Source organism: Falco cherrug, chromosome 1 (genome assembly GCF_023634085.1).
Source record: "Falco cherrug isolate bFalChe1 chromosome 1, bFalChe1.pri, whole genome shotgun sequence".
In the NCBI taxonomy this organism is placed as follows: Eukaryota; Metazoa; Chordata; class Aves; order Falconiformes; family Falconidae; genus Falco; species Falco cherrug.
In genome coordinates, this window is record NC_073697.1 from 1,096,373 (window position 1) to 1,112,517 (window position 16,145).

General features: G+C 38.3%; 1 protein-coding gene across 19 annotated transcripts in view; it reads right to left on the minus strand.

The window, feature by feature from the left end:
- The window catches only part of LDB2 (LIM domain binding 2), a 220,156-nt gene that overhangs the window by 120,269 nt on the left and 83,742 nt on the right, over nt 1-16,145 (minus strand). The gene's annotated exons all lie outside the window — the stretch shown is intronic.

Below are 16,145 nucleotides of genomic sequence, written 5' to 3' on the forward strand. Positions count from 1 at the left end.
AATGGAGTAAGGTGGGCTTCAACGTGGGCTTGAGCACAGTGAGTCTTGCATCCATAGCTGTGGTTCTGCATCAAACACCACGTACATTTCATGTCGTGTGTGATTTTTAACTTGTGTAACACACCGCATGCCTTAACGCTACTTAGTTTCTATCAATTTAAGGTATTAAGAGCCTCACCTTTTACATGAAGGCAGTCAGCAGTTTACGTAGCAGGGAGCAGGGTGAGCTATCAGCATGCTCCCTGTGAAGCACTGCCTGATCTTGAAAAGAGGAAAGGACAAGGAAATGGAGATGAATCTACTAATGCAAAAAGCCTTTGCTCTTTGTGAATTTTTAAGTACTGCTAAACAGCAGGAAGAGCACTTCAGAAGCAGCAACAGAAGTTTGGGGATTATGAAATATCAAAATAAAATCTACTCAATTCATTGAAGCCGTTCACATCTGTAGGACTTTCTCCTGTAAATAAGGTCTTTCCATTTCAATTTTCTCTCATCCTTTTTGTCTTTTTTTTGGACATTAAAATACATAAGGCAAACACTCAAGCCTGGCTTGCTTCAGAAGCAGCACAGACAACTAACTGTTTGAGGAAACCAAACTTAATTGAACATAGATATGTATTTTAAAGGAACGGAAACGAAACTGACATTAGGGAAGTAGCAAACACTGCATTCCAGCAAATTCTCCTCTCTTTAGCTAAAAGAAGTTGTCAGGGTTTTTTATTTGGCAATTTCTGTTAAATGAATAATCAGATAAAACAAATAAAACCAGAAGTAACACCTACTTAGTCTGACATAAGCGCAGAGGTGAATCGGATTCAGCCTTTAACAGCTGCCCTCAGGTGCCTGCGGAATCATAGCAAGGTAATTCACACACCGTCAGGGCAATTTTCAATGGACTTCTGTCAGTTGAACAGCTGATAAAAGCCGTCTGGATGATCAAATACTGCATAGTGCAAGATACAGAGAGTGGTGAATGTATGTAAGCCCAATCAGTCTGAATGACAGATCTGCCTCCTCACTGCCTAGTTTTTTGTGACTGTTTTTGACAGCTATACATATTCCATTTTCAACAGAGTTCAGAAGTCCAGGCCCTATCTATATGGCATTTTTAATTCACATCTACACAAATGTCATGGCATTTCTCTAGGGGAAAAAAGTGTATAAGTTGACTTTTGTGTCAGCTAATAAAATTATTGTATAATTCATGCAATTATATTTCCTTAGCTATGTATTTATATGGATACCTAACAGTTACAAGACAAATGCCAGACACAGACAAGATGATGCAGTCTACACAGAGTGTCACTACTACCCAAAAAGGTGTGAATGAAAAAGTATGGAAGAAGTATGAAGAAGGTATGGAAGAGGCTCAGTCTTTCACAAGGACCTACCAGGTTACCTCTCCGATCCCAAATGAGATGGGTATGAATCACTAACCGTTTAGCCTCACAAATCCAACGCACGACTGTCATGTGATTGAACACGCATTGCCCTTTTCTGTCAGACATTTAATAACGGAGAGAGACACCAGCATTTCTCTTCCGCGTCTAAGAGGCTTTCTCACCTATAAGAAACCTAGAAATACAGACCAAAGGTATCCTGGATGCTAAAATCTTAATGAGTGAAAATGCTGGCTATTTGCATGACGAGTTTTTTCTGTGGTACAGATTTGCTCTTAGAATGTGCTTTGATATTCAGGTCTGCATTTTCAACTGCATTAGTGGTATCAGCCACCTAACCTCACGCTGGCTTGTCATATGCACACGGCATGTATCTCCTCTGTGTGCCCCTGGCAAACCTCCCCTCAACCATGCAAATGACTTTCACTGACTTTGTGGAAAATTAGGTGTTTTGGAATTTTGAAAATGAGGGCAATTTTTTAAGCCATTAAATATATGCCCTAGAACATATTCTAGCACCCTGTTGTTGAAACCTGTTGTCCATGTTCATCATCCTCACAGCCTAACACTAAAGCACTGCCTCGGTAATAAGGAATTGTAGATACAAGAAACAGAACAAAGTAGGGCTGCCCTTGCAAGTAAAGACAAACACTATATTGCAAATTTGATGACCAAAAATCACATCATCTAATTCCATCTAAGATGTAGATGGACTTCCATTTACAAGAGGGTCAACTAGAAAGTCTTTACAGTTGATTTGTGCAGAAGATAACGCTCTGATGAGCCTGGGAGATCCCAGTACCTATGCAGTCAGATACCCATCTCCCCTGTGTGGCAGTGTTTAGGATAGGTGGCATCTGAGCTTGTCCAACAGAACAAATCTTACCTGAATTTAATTTCACAACCTGAGTAGACAAGATTTTGATCCTTTGCTAGCTGAATCCCTTAGACCTCCTCTAGATGTTGAGGGGTAACTTCAGTCACAAATACAGCAGAAGGCAACAGCTTTATTTAGCACATACATCATTTGCACAGCATTATCTACAGTAGCTTTTCGTTATGAATTAAAGAAGAAAAACTCACTAAAAAAGTACATAGAAGCACAAATTCTCAAAATGGCTACTGGACAGGAATCACTGGGTTCAGAATTTTTCACCTCCAGGATGATAAAACTGGCAGAGACAAAATAAATGAAATCATGTTAATTTTCCACATAAAACCAAGTGGTTTTACGATAAAAAGCTGAAAAAGACTGTGTGCTGAAGTGGAAACTGTCTTTTCTCCATTGATAATGTGATGCAGTCAGACACACCATAGAAGATTAGAAGTAACCTGCAAGGTTTTATTACCTTTGATTTTTAGCTGTGTGCTACATAAAATTAATTTGTATTTTGCTGCAGAAAATGCAGAATTAATGATGCCAATGTGGAAGAGAGACTTTTTTTCTGTGCAAGTTCTGTGAATTCTTAAACCTCAAGCAATACTTAGAGCAAAAGAAAAATATCTGCTTTGTGTTTTATGGTGAGATACAATTCACAAGAGGTCCGGTTCAGATCATGCATGCTTTCAAACTTTTGGTTGCATAGCTAGACCTCATTGACTCTGATCTTTAAATCAGATTGGACCTCTTAGAAGGATAAGTAACTTAGCATGGTATTTGGCAATTTTTCAGATCCTGAGAAAACAGCGGTTCCCATGCTATTTCAGTGCCTTCTCTCCAAAAAGATGCAAAATGTGGCTATGGTGGCAAAACGAGAAAAATAAGTGAAATACATAATAGTAAAAAAAAGTAGTTAACCACAGAAATAATTTTCTAACTAGGTAGCATCTTGTCCAAAGCTTTAGGAAGGGTGGTCTAAAGAGATAAATCTTACTTTATAGTGAAAGTTCAGGAATTATAACTCAGAGGATTTGTGTTTTCTTCCTAGCATGTATAACTACAGCAAGACAATTCCTCTTGGACATTTTCAGAGTTTTAAGAATACTACTTACCCAGCTCACTCTGTTGCCTTTCACAGGAGATAAGACCTGAGAACACTCAAAAATGGTATTAAGAAAAAAATCCATCTTGATGTTTACTTGGAAAAAAAATCTCACAACACTCTGGGGAGGATCACTGTGTTTTTCAGGGGCTAGGTTTCCCTGCATGTCTGCTATAAGCCAAATACTGAGCCTCAAGTACGTCTTAGAAATGAACACACAAAAATAGGTATTTGGGATCTGTTCTTCTCCTACCTCCTTCTCCAGCGTTCACCCCAGTAGCAGACATTACAAACTCTTACAAGCCTTCATTCTCCCTGTAACAAATGCCCCTCAAGGTCTCAGTTCCTTTTGCCCTGGCCAGCCCCAGCAGGGACCTTCTATCTCCAGCCAGAAGAATTTCCATCTGTGGTAGGGCCCCCACTAACTCTTTTCATGCACTGGAGAGGAGGAGATGAAGTGGCAGGAAATAAGGAGCTTGGAGGTTCCAAATAATGCAGAAACAAGAATAGGAAAATTGTGCCCAACTGTGTCAAATTTGTAGACCGTGACACTTGCAGGTAGCATCCTTGTAATTCCAAAAGACACGCACCTGCCTACGGAGACATAGCACTGATGAACACCTGTGTCCCACTAAACTGAAAACAAATAGCACAGCCTAACCAATCTTCAAACGAAAGGCAGGTAGTCTTCAGTAAATTCTGCATAGCAATGCATTGCTATTTGAACAGGGAAGGAAGGCTCAGACTGATTTTTGTAGATTTCTTACTTTGACCAAAATTAGGAAACAAACCCCAAACCCCAAAACCATATAAATACAGATACCTTTTAACAGGTGGTTCAGTTGGGTGGGATGAATCAGTAAAGCGGTATTTCCAAGGCATTTCAGGGATCCTTGGAACTAGAAGTGCATGGTGAGGGGAAGGCAGGCTCAACGCATGCCGATAAATGTTCCTGAACTCATCTGGTTCTTCCTACCAAGAGGCAGGGAGCAGTTGCTAGAGCTGATTCAGCTTCCATCCACATGGGAATTACAGCCATCCCAGAGGTTGCGGAGGCACTTCTGGATGTCATGTAGCGTGGTACTCTGCACTGACAGCTTTGGAGCTGGCAAGGCTAACAAGTCCTTCACAGGGGGATCCACCAGGCCAGAGCCCCTTCCTGCCCTCTCCCACTTTCATCTTCTCAGATTATGCACAAGGTCAGGATGTGAAAGCGTATGAGGGAACTGGGCACGCAACTGCCGTACAAAGTCAAAAAAGAATAACTACTTAAGATGTCATGTTAAGTAAATGCAAAGGACTTTGAAACACGGCTACCCACACCTCTGTGCCGTTGGTTTTTTCCCCCCCTTAAGTAGAAAATTGGACTTCCCTACTCTGCAGCATGTCTAGAATACTGGGTGGAGGGCTCTGATGAGATACACCTTTAGCAAAGCATCTTATAACCTTCCAGCCATCCTGGACTAATTTTCATTGCACTTTTGGCAACGTATAAAATTAGGTTGATTTCAAACAAAAGGATGCTCTCATGTGGTCTGAGGGAAAACAAATAAAAGCTCGAGTCACTCCTGACATGTCTTGAGGAATTCAAGGCATCAGATTTAATAGTCTATATTAAATGTATTATCCCTGAAATAACTTCTGGCAGTTTTGAAGCGCCTGAGAAAATACTGCGGATTGGAAACTTGAGGAAGATGATCTTTAGTGCCACTGCAATTGTAAATAGTAATGACGGCAGACAGATGAAAGCTTCTCTGCTGTTTTGAAAGAGAAATACATTACAGAAATCATAAAAGCATCTTCTGTGACAGCAAAGGAATCTATACAAAAGCTCTGTAAGAATAAACAGGATATTAGCTGAGATTCATTATTGCTGTCTTTGTCGATGTCTATATTTAAGCTAGTTCAGCAACAGGATAAACCTGATTGCTGCTCAGTGAGCACAAGGGATCTGAGATGTGAAACAGGAAGTTAGAGTTCTTCTGGAGGAAGAAAAAGAAGAAAGTGTAACTTTTAAGAAAGGTTTCCACGGATCTGTCAACCGCACTCAGCAATCCCACCAAACAAGTCTCAGTTCCCTTTGAGGATTTGTAGCCATTCTCACATCATCCAAGGAAACGTTTACATGTTTTGTTGAAGGATTCTTATGTTTTCTGCCTGTGACGTGAACGACATCTCTCTCTAGTCTGAAAAAAACATGTGATGAGTTTAAAAGGTGGTATATATTGTTCTTTCTTTAATTTCAGCAAAGGAGAATGAACAAGATTTAAAAAATAATCACATACTCTTTGGTTTGTACTGAGACATGGAGTTCTTGCCATTTATGTAGAACTGGGCAGGACTCATCCAAACACAGGCAACTAAGTATGGCATAATTTGAAGTATCATAGCAGAGATAAGAATGGGAAAAAGACAGTGGCAAATGATCCAGGGGGAATCTGAGAGGAAGCTGCTTACTACAGTCCAAAATATCTAAAACTCAGTTAAATTTCCAGACCAATACTTTGATGAAGAGTGCTGGATCTCTGCCATGAATTAATGAGAAGTTTTTTTTCTAGATACAGAGCTAGCTGGACACTAGCTTAACAAGGTAATTATCAAATGAAAGAGAACCGCTGTACTGCTGTGAACCTGCATAAAGACTTATAATTACTGATGTTTTGACCTATCTTTGTTTTAGAAGAACCATGCATTTTAATATTTTTGCAGAAAATACGTTCAGCTATGTTGTCTGAAATAGTAGGTTTACTTATGTATAATCAATCAAACATTATCTTTCCTAGACTGCTTTTCAAATAGAAAGGCTATATATGCATGACGTTTTACCAAGTCAGTTATGCCAGAAACCTGGGAACACTAGTAATTATTTTATGAAAAAGTAAAAGTTTAAGTTTCATGAATAAGTTTCATAAATGATGGTAAGACTCTAAATACACAGCATCATTTTTTCAATAGTGATTTCTCTTTTCCTCAAATGGCTGTATATAATGACAGTCATGGATATATTAATGCGAAGTTTACATGAACGCTTGTAAAAATGACCGTAAGCATTCTCTGCCTCTGAAAATTTTGGTCATTGCCACTTTGCCTCATCATTGCATAGGTAAGGCGCATGGGTAAAAACCAAAAGCACTGCTTTGCCCAAGCATTGTTGACTTTAATATAATGACTATACTAGGTTGCTAAATTCTTGTTACCTCGTTTCTTCATAGCTAAACTAGCTAGACATGTCAAATAGCATCTTCCATAAAGTGAAAACAGTGACAAAAATCCAAGTATAACTATGGCTGTATAAAGGAAAAGAGAAAGACATAAGCGCATGAAAAGCTTGCAAAAAAATAATTTATAACATTCTTCAGAGAGAATGAAAATTGGATGGTAATGTGTACATGAGAAGCTGTACATGCTATTGTAACACAGCTGTCTGATCCAGGTTCCCAGCTCTTTTTCTCTACTATTAGAACTGTTTCAAAATTTCATGGTAAAGGGCTCATGGCTGTCCCTTTCAATCCTGCTGACTTTTGCTTGCGAATTCAAAGCACATAGAAGAAGTATAGTTTAGATCCTATCAACAGGTCTAGAGAAATGTGTCACGGTCTGGTGAGTAAATGTATCAGTTTCATAAGAACAAATTACAAATGCTGTGCAATTGCAATAACCCTTACTTTAAAAAAGAAGTCACAGAAGTGGAATACTCAATTAGAAAGACAGGCAAGCCAGAAAATTCTCACATGTCAATATTATCTCATTAAAGCCTTGCTTTAAAATGGCTTTAACATGCTCTTTGTAAATAATATTTTTGTTTATTGTTTCCGCATATTAACTAGCAATTTCAGTAGATACTAAAATGTTTTTAAACAATCATTCAACTTAAACAGAATTGAATGACTACCTCATGATACATCATACAAACAAGCAAGAATCAAATCCTGACATTGTCCTCCTTACTAGGAGGTCTAAAAGCTGGGTCAGTCCCTTTTTTCCAGAACTGGCAGCTCTGTAATGATGAAGGCAAGGAGAGAACCGCTCCTTGCTAACTGTCTTGTGGGAGACTTCATTTTTTCTTGCAGCAAGATGCACTAGTGGTGGCCAGGTCCAGAGGATGCTCTGGCACTGTGAACTTGGTAACAACTCTCACTGTCCACTTCTGCTGAGGAGCTACACTGCCATTTTCTGTACTAGATAACGACGTTCCCCATGGACGTTACTTCCATTCCTAACACTTTTTTTTGTGTGCTGTGGGTGGGTGACCAAAGCACTGATCAGAATCACCAGGTCCACATAATTTGGTTTAGTATAGCAGTGACTTGCCAAAGAGAAGCAGGCATTGATCCTAATTCTAGCAGTTGCAGCAAAATCTTCACCAAAAGCTAATGTTGCATTGCAATGTGCTCAGATGCCAGGGGATGTTCAAATTGAAGCTGACAGCACAATCTTAATCCTGCTTCCCTACGCAGCTGTATTGCAATAATGCAGACTGTAATTACATGATCACATACATTTGCACAAATGAATTTGATAGTACACAAATTTACTACCACCTAGATCTGTGTGTACCTTTCTACAATCAAGGGACATACCAAGGTATAGTAATACTAATTTGAAGTCACGGCAGTCCACAATATTTTTACTGACATATTGGTTACATTCTTTTGAAAAAAGTTATGGCTAGGAGCAGCTAAAGTTATATTTATTATACCTGAGCTCTACACTGTAGAATCACACCATGGGATTCTAAATAGGTCTTTCATCTTTGTTCTTATTAAAGAGAATTACGGGGGGAAAGAAGCTTCAGAAGAAGGCGTTTTGGGATGTAAGACTGGCTTTCAAAGTATGCTAAGAACACATACAACCCCACTCTCTGAGCGATGGGGTTTCCTTCCGTACAGCACTCTAGGACTGGCCGCTGGGGCTAACTGCTTGACCAGACATGAGGGAAAGCGGGTCTGGAGCAGAGAAACAAGTTACTACTGAGCCTCACCACCGTCTTACCCCCCCAGGAAGGTCAGCAGCACCAGAAGGGCAGAGACATAGCTGAAGAGCAAGACTGCAGACCTCACAAAGACTAAAATAAGTGAAAAAGATGGGAGGCAATGTGCTGAGGTCTACTTTCTCCATATCTCTAGAAGAAAAAAAATGAAGCAGGTGTTTGGGGAAGAGCAATAGCCATCAGACCAGAGAAGAGCATTATCACAGGAGCGTTATCAGTGCTGGATATGTAGAACAGACACCTCTATGACTAACATGCTTTTTTTGGAAGCACGGGAGAACAGAGGATTATTCCCTCTATGCTATAAATGATACAAAAAGTAAAATTAAACTAACTTTTTTACCCAGGATGCCAGCCATGACACCTGGCAGGATGTCTAATGAAGGATTATCACAAAGGGGTTCCTTCTCCAGAGCTAAATTCACACTCACTTTTTAGCTCAGTTAACGACCATCGTTCTGAAGTCAGTGGCTGAATCACCCCACTTTGGTCTGTGCTGCGGAGAGGTCCCCAAGCTCACAAACTGGAGTCCCTTCACAAGAGAGGAATCGGACGAACTCCAGAAATACATCTAATGCATGCCAGCTATTAACAAACACATAGCTCTCTAGACTGGAGGGGACCTAGTCCAAGGTAAACCTCTGCAAAACGTGCTGTGTGGATGTCGTGTCCTCAGCACCAGCTGTTTTGTTCGTCAGATCCTCTTCTACTACACTGCCCTGCTTACTAATATCAATGAGGCCTCCAGCTACTAGCACAAGATTATAGCCTTAAATCAACAAGCTGCACCTGGCAGTGCTAATAGCACAGACTCTACCTTTCTGAAGGTGGCTGGAGGCGCTGGATCACCAAGTTGGAATGTATTTCCCTTTCTATTTTCTTTCTATTCAAGCACCTTCTCACTACCATAACACACTTCTCAAGTTGTACACAAATTCACTTCACGGGTTGTGCACGTTTTACTAAGCTGTTAACTCCTTCTCTCAGCATAAGATATCCTCTATGTCATTTTCATTCTAAAACTATTAACCAGTTCAATCAATTTAGTTGTGCATGCATGATGAAGAAAAGCAGAATATTGAAAAGAAACAGTGTAGAAATGGGAAAGGGCAGACACTCCTTTGTTTTTCAACTTGATAAACATTTTCTTGGTGCAAGGCCACATTCTGGTTCAACATCTCTTTGCCTAGACTTTTTTCTTTTCTTATATTTTTTACTTTTTTTAAAAATAACCATGACCTGGAGCATCCCTTTGGATTACAGAATTTGATGCATAGCCAGTCATGCATGTGCAACTGTCCCTAAGAGCCAAGCCTCAGCAGAAAAGCTGGTGTGCATACAATCTTGAAACAAAAATAGCTGTCAAATCAAAGCTAATTTGCCACAAAAGAAAGCATTGATCCTCAGTTAGGGAATACCAAGATGGTTTGAGTTCAGGATTGCTTAAAAAAAAAAATCATAGGAACTTGATTTTAGAAAAGTGTATTTTTAATCTCTATAATCTCATTTAATAATGGATGAACTGATTTTCCTTAAGGCTGAAAGGCAGGACAGGTGGAGGGAACACATATTGATAATACCAGTTCTTGAGAGTCAAAAAAGTTTTAAAGTCTCTGAGAAACTAAAAGAGGAGAGGGAAACGGTTTATACAGCAGGCTGCTGCTATCACATGTGCCACCAAAAATATTTTAGTTTAATGCTCCCTTGGACCAGGGTTCTATTTTACCTCATTTTAGTGAATTAAATCATACTACAAAGGAACTTAGATCTGAATGAAAGGAACAAGATTGATATCAGGATGAAAAGTAATGCTGTATTAATTTAGGTCCAAACATTAAAGACAAAAATAAAGTTGAATTACACAGTATTCTAATATTTTGGACTAGATAAAATTATATGTAAAAGCCTTTTTCATAGCCAAATGTAGATGGGAGTAATGGATTTTTAAGAGATATAACGAAATGGTCAACATCCAGGCACTCAGTGAACCACACAGATGATGTTGACTCAAAAGCTGCTGCTTTTGATAGCTGTCCACTGGTGCTTCTCTGTGGTGCCCACATCCTTCCACTACAGCCAAAATGATAAACTTCTAAGATTAGCCCAGGTCAGAGATGAAAAGCAGCTGTTTCAAGCTGAATGGTATGAAAGAGGCAACGCTGATAAGAAAGGAATAGCACTTCCAAGTTCAGTGTAGTCAAGGCGCAAGCCCCTTTGGCTGAAGTAACTCTTCCAAGCAGGCGGTACATTCTGGAGTAGAGATACGAAAGAGGCATCACCTAGACTCTTGTCCAACGCTAAGCTACATGTGACAGCACCCTTGAGCAATAAACTTTTCTCAACCAGTGAATGATCCACATGTCTTGGCTGGGTGACAGCAATGAAACAGACCTACAGAGTGAAACTAGATGATTGCAGGTACCTCCATGTGCTGCAGCATCATCTCCTCAGCAGCCCAGCCCATCCCTAGTACATCAGAGCTAGCCTGGACTCCTTCTCTTGGCTTTCCCATACAATATAAAACCAAGGTACCAACACTCACTTTCAATGACTTGGAGTCAAGATCCTTCAAAAAAGAGGAGCTCTGGAATACTGGACCAGTAGTTGAGTAGAAGAGTAGTCTGAACTCCACAAAACCAATGTCACAAATCTCAATCGTTCTGTTTCAAATACAATACATGCTCCTGTAAACTGTCCTCTCTGGTGTAAACTTTTAGTAGTATCTCTATATTGGCTGCAATTGTTTTGAAAAATCCTAAATGAATACCCCACAGAACCCACTTCTAGGAGAAAACAAGGAAAGAAGAAACAAGAAATGCAAGGTACTGCTTACACTGCTATATGTGCCAGAATGAACTTAAAATACTGTGGTATAAAATCTGTATGGATCAGACTAGTGGAACAGCAAAATGTCAGCAACATTTTAAAGGTAATATAATTTGGAGTGCAGAATTCAATATGATATAGAACGATAGCCACTGTGTAATATCTCAGCCTTCTCATACACAGCAGACTTTGAAAAAAAAATTCATGACTACATTTATTCAAGGAAACTTCCAATATGGAATTGGGAACAGTATCTCAGTGTCCAGAGTCAGCTTTTGGCTCTATTGCTACTAATCATGGTGCTGCAGCTGACCCAGTTTAAATGTATTTCTATAAAGATTCCATAATTTTTGGTGATGTTGCACATTGTATTCTCCTAAGCCATCTAAAAATATTGCAGTACAGTAAATACCTAACACCTGAAAATAAGGTGCATCATGTGGAACAGCAGTACTGCATCATTGAAATACAATGTAAGAGTTTTATTAAAGTTTTATTTGTACACTAAACACAAGCATGCACATGTGTGTAATAAAACAAAGACTATATTAGGATTCACGTTTGCATATTTGACTGTGTTCTATCTGTGTGTGCATACATGTCTGTGAGATTAAATGTGTGGGTAAAGGTCATATTTTGCAGTGAATTTTTTATTATCCGAACTTAAAAAAGATTATGCGCAACTACAAGCCTTGTCCTACTAGTGTCCTACAGCCATGAGGTCTGCAACATCACTACTTACAGTGTTAAGTGTGTATACACAATATGCAATTTTCAAATTATTATAAAGTTATCGTAATATACGTAAAGCTCTCAGACCCATTAGGATTGATATTCTGATTCATCTACACCTGAGGATTCAAAGCGGGAAGAAAAAAGTCTGCCAGTCCGCTCTTCAGCTATTCAGTGCTCTATAAAAGGAAATTCGTTTCTAATACCTTCAGGCAATCCGTATGCTGCAAAGTATTATAGTTTATACTGGCTGTGGGTAAAACTACTATACTTAGTAAAATGCCTCTCTTTGGTCTAGAAATGAGATGACAATATAAAAATACGCTCTGCCGCAAAGTTTCCAATTTTTTATGGTATTGCTTAGGTCATTCATAGAGTGGGGTGTTTCACTACTGAAAGAGAAACAATGTAAGTGTAATAAAAGAAAAGAAATGAAATGAAAAATGCAGAAGAAAAATATTTCCTTACTACTAAGGGAAAGACACATACAATTCTAGATTTGGATGAATATTCAGACTGAATCTTGCTTCTTACAGGAAATCTGTATGTTAGAACATTTTTCTGCAAGGACGTAACATATATTAACTGATCATCTTAAAAATCACCTGATAATTTTAAAAGCTGCAGTAATAACAACTGAATGTTTTCAATTTCATATAAAAAATACTTTAAAATACCATAGTATAGCAACAATTTTATTTCTCAATTTAAAAAAAAATATTAATGATCTGCCTGCCAGTTATTCAGCAAAACAGAAAAAGTACTGACCTATTCTTCACAACTGCTGTCACACTATGCAAAGAAATAAATTATTTACCTTGAGTTTGGAATAGTAAAAAGTTGTTTAATATTTTGGTGTAAAAAACTATTGATTCCCACTATCTTGCATGGATTTCCAGCATTGTATTAACATGGTCTCCAGCAGAGAGAAAGAACAGAACACTACATAATTTGGACCAAATGGGTGAACAAAAGCCAACCACAACAAAGGGATTATTTGTATTGGGCAGGGAAAAAGCCCATAAATCACTGTGATTCTCTCATGTTAATTTTGCTTTTATTCTTCCTGCTCTCTGAATGGACTCTAGACTCCTATAATATATCATGTCCTATTATATTATGATTTCTCCCAAAGAGAGCTTATCGCTTAATCTGTTCATACAGCAGCAGAATCAATCTGATTGACTGGGATTTTGGTGTGCCATTGCAATTAGAGGCTATATATAATTGTGCAATATTCACATTAGGAGTTTAGCAGACCTTTTCCAGGTGCCACTTTACAGACATAGGGACTTTGACATTGATTTGTATAACATGCTTAGTAACAAGCAGAAAAGATTTAAGATACCCATTTCTAAAACACCTGAATTCTTGTATTTACTTGCAAAACACTTGGAAAAGAGGTTGATAGAACAGTTTTCATGATAAACCTTTCCATGGAGTACCTAACCGAGGCTGTGGGTATACACACATGCATGCACACAGGTTGCACATGCATTTTACAGTAAAGAAGCCCCTTTGTATTTTAAAAGTAGCGATAACTCAAAAGCGCAGGAACATTATGCTAACTAGCGAGCCTGCAGTGGGCAGAGATGAAGGTCTAATTCATACCTGCTAATCACAAACCAGGAACTAGAAAGAATTATTCCTTCAGCACCTGTCAGTAACATGGAGAAAAAAAAAAATGTATGTTCTGAAGGAAATTGGTGGAAAATTCTTGTGGGAAGTCTTGCATAGCCAGCAATATTAGAAAAACATTATTCATGTTGTTAAAAATGAGAAATAGTAGGGTGTTTTTAATCACAATAAGTTTATCACCCAAGATGAGAAAATAATTCCAGAACTTGTTACGATGGCTGAGACTGAACTGGGCTGAAAGCTGGCACTTGCTTTGGGACCAGTGACTCCAGGGAACCAGAGATGCAGGTCAGACACAGCCCCTCAGCTGGTGGAAGCTGCACAGCCTCCCCAGGGAATGTGCCCCAGGACCTCGTTTTGCTTATCGGTAGAAACTAACCTCTCAATGTACCTTTTTTTTATACAAATTAAGGCTAGCATCTCTTCTGCTCACCGTGCATATTGAAACAGACTACATGCCTTTCCTTGATAGGTCTTGTTATTATGTCCCATTTCCCCCTCTCTTTTTTCCCATGTCTTCTCTTCTGTAGACTGATCAAGACTTGCTTTCCTCTGGACATTCTCAATCGGATCACGTGTTTCTATACAAATACCATCTAAAACGTACATTCAGTACAAACGGACAAAGAAAAGGTAATCCCAATCAGTAGGAGAGATACAGCTGGTGCCTCAAAATACTGGATTCGCCAAAGCTCAACTGCCTGGGACGAAATACAGCTAAAAACTATGCATGAAAATTAAGAATCTGTTAAACAGACTTGGTAAGATATCCAAAAGCCACAACTATACTGTGAGAAAGAAAACAACTTTGGCAAAAAAGTTAGTGGAAAAATCAAGGCAACAATTAGAAGGAAAAAACCCCTGATAATTATGAATAATAATAATAATAACAATTAATATAGTATGTAAAAGAAAAGATAAAAAAGGGGAAAGCATTCTGTAAAAACACATTATGAAATATAAAGTATTAGAATCAGGTGCTGAATGTGTCAGTGAAAAATCCACTGCTGTATGGGCTAAAGAAAATAAGACAGACCTTGAATTTTATTCAAAACTTAATTTAATTTGGAAACAAAAAAAAAGTTAATATCAATACATAAAAAAGCATTTTTGTTCTACTTTTGGAAAGAATATTGATCTTGAGATGAAAAGTGCTTCCTAGTCCATCAGCAGCTAAGAAGGATCTTAAATAGATTCTACTAGGAGTAAACATTTTAAAATCAGCAGTTCTAAGAGTTCCTTTTGCAGATTTCTACCTGGTCTTATAAAATAATAATAATAATAAAAAAAAGAGCTACTGAGGGAATTAAAAAAAACAAAACCAAACCACTACTGTTGTGCTGATATTTAAGAAGGGACACTATACAGTCAGGTGACGGTATAACATAATACACTTGCTTGATATCAATCCAGACAAAATAGTGAAAAAAATTATACAGGATTTAACTGACAAAGGCTGAAGTGAAAGGGATGTAATTAATGCCAGTCAACATGGGTTTATGTAAAATAGGTCTTGTCAAACAAATCTCATTTTATTCTTTGATGAGCTTACAGAAGTTTGGGTGATAAAGATAAGTGCATAGGTGTAATACATTTAGACACCTGTAATGCATTTGACTTGGTAGTGCATTCCTTATATTCTTAATAGAAACTATCAATATATAGTTTTAATAAAGCATACGTAAAATGAATTAAGAGCTCCTTAAAATACCAATTTTAAGAAGTAATAATCAATTAGAAATCATTAACTGGGGGATGGAGGTGCTACTGGTGATCCGCAGGCACTTGCGGACCTGTTAGACCTGATTTTAATGAAATGTTCATCTATGTTCTGAAATTAAACTTAAAAGTATTGCTAAGAAACTTTGGAAAAAAAAGCAAAACTAGAAGAGTGGTATACAAAGATGAAGACCAGGCAGTCGCACAGTATGATCTGTCTCACTTACTGAGCTAGGCCAATTTACTGTGTTGTACCTGAACGCTCAAATCATGTTTAATGACTGGGATTTCCTTGGGAAAAAAATAAAAGGAAAGAGAAAGAGCGCATTCCTGGAAATACTGCAATCTGTTTCTCTTGGCAAATTTAATTTTCTCTGTAAGAGTTATGTGAGAGAAGCCAGACGACAGTTTTATAGAAACCTGGGCTGATAATGTAGTGCGTTAGCCTCTCAAACCCATCTTTTTGACAATAGTTAAGCAAGTGGGTAATGTGTGGCAAATTTTCCCTGTTTATCCCCAAAGTATGTTCCCTGACTGTAAGAAATGACCACTAGGTATGGCTTTCCATCATTGACCCGAACAGAAGTTATCCAACAAAGGGCTGTAAAGTTACTTGTATCGCACAGGTTATAAACAGGGAAAAAAGCGCAATGAATCTGCGGCAGCTCACTCACTGTGCATTCACTAAGTAATTTGTAGTAAAGTCTAAGATACAGCCATGTAATATATTCTAAAGGCACACAGAGAAACTTCAACAAGCACGTTAAAGCTGATGATTTTACCATTTGGCCCAAAGTTCACCGTACTCTGAAACTATTGCCCCCAAAATCTACCTCTAACTTTCCAGTTAGCAAAAAA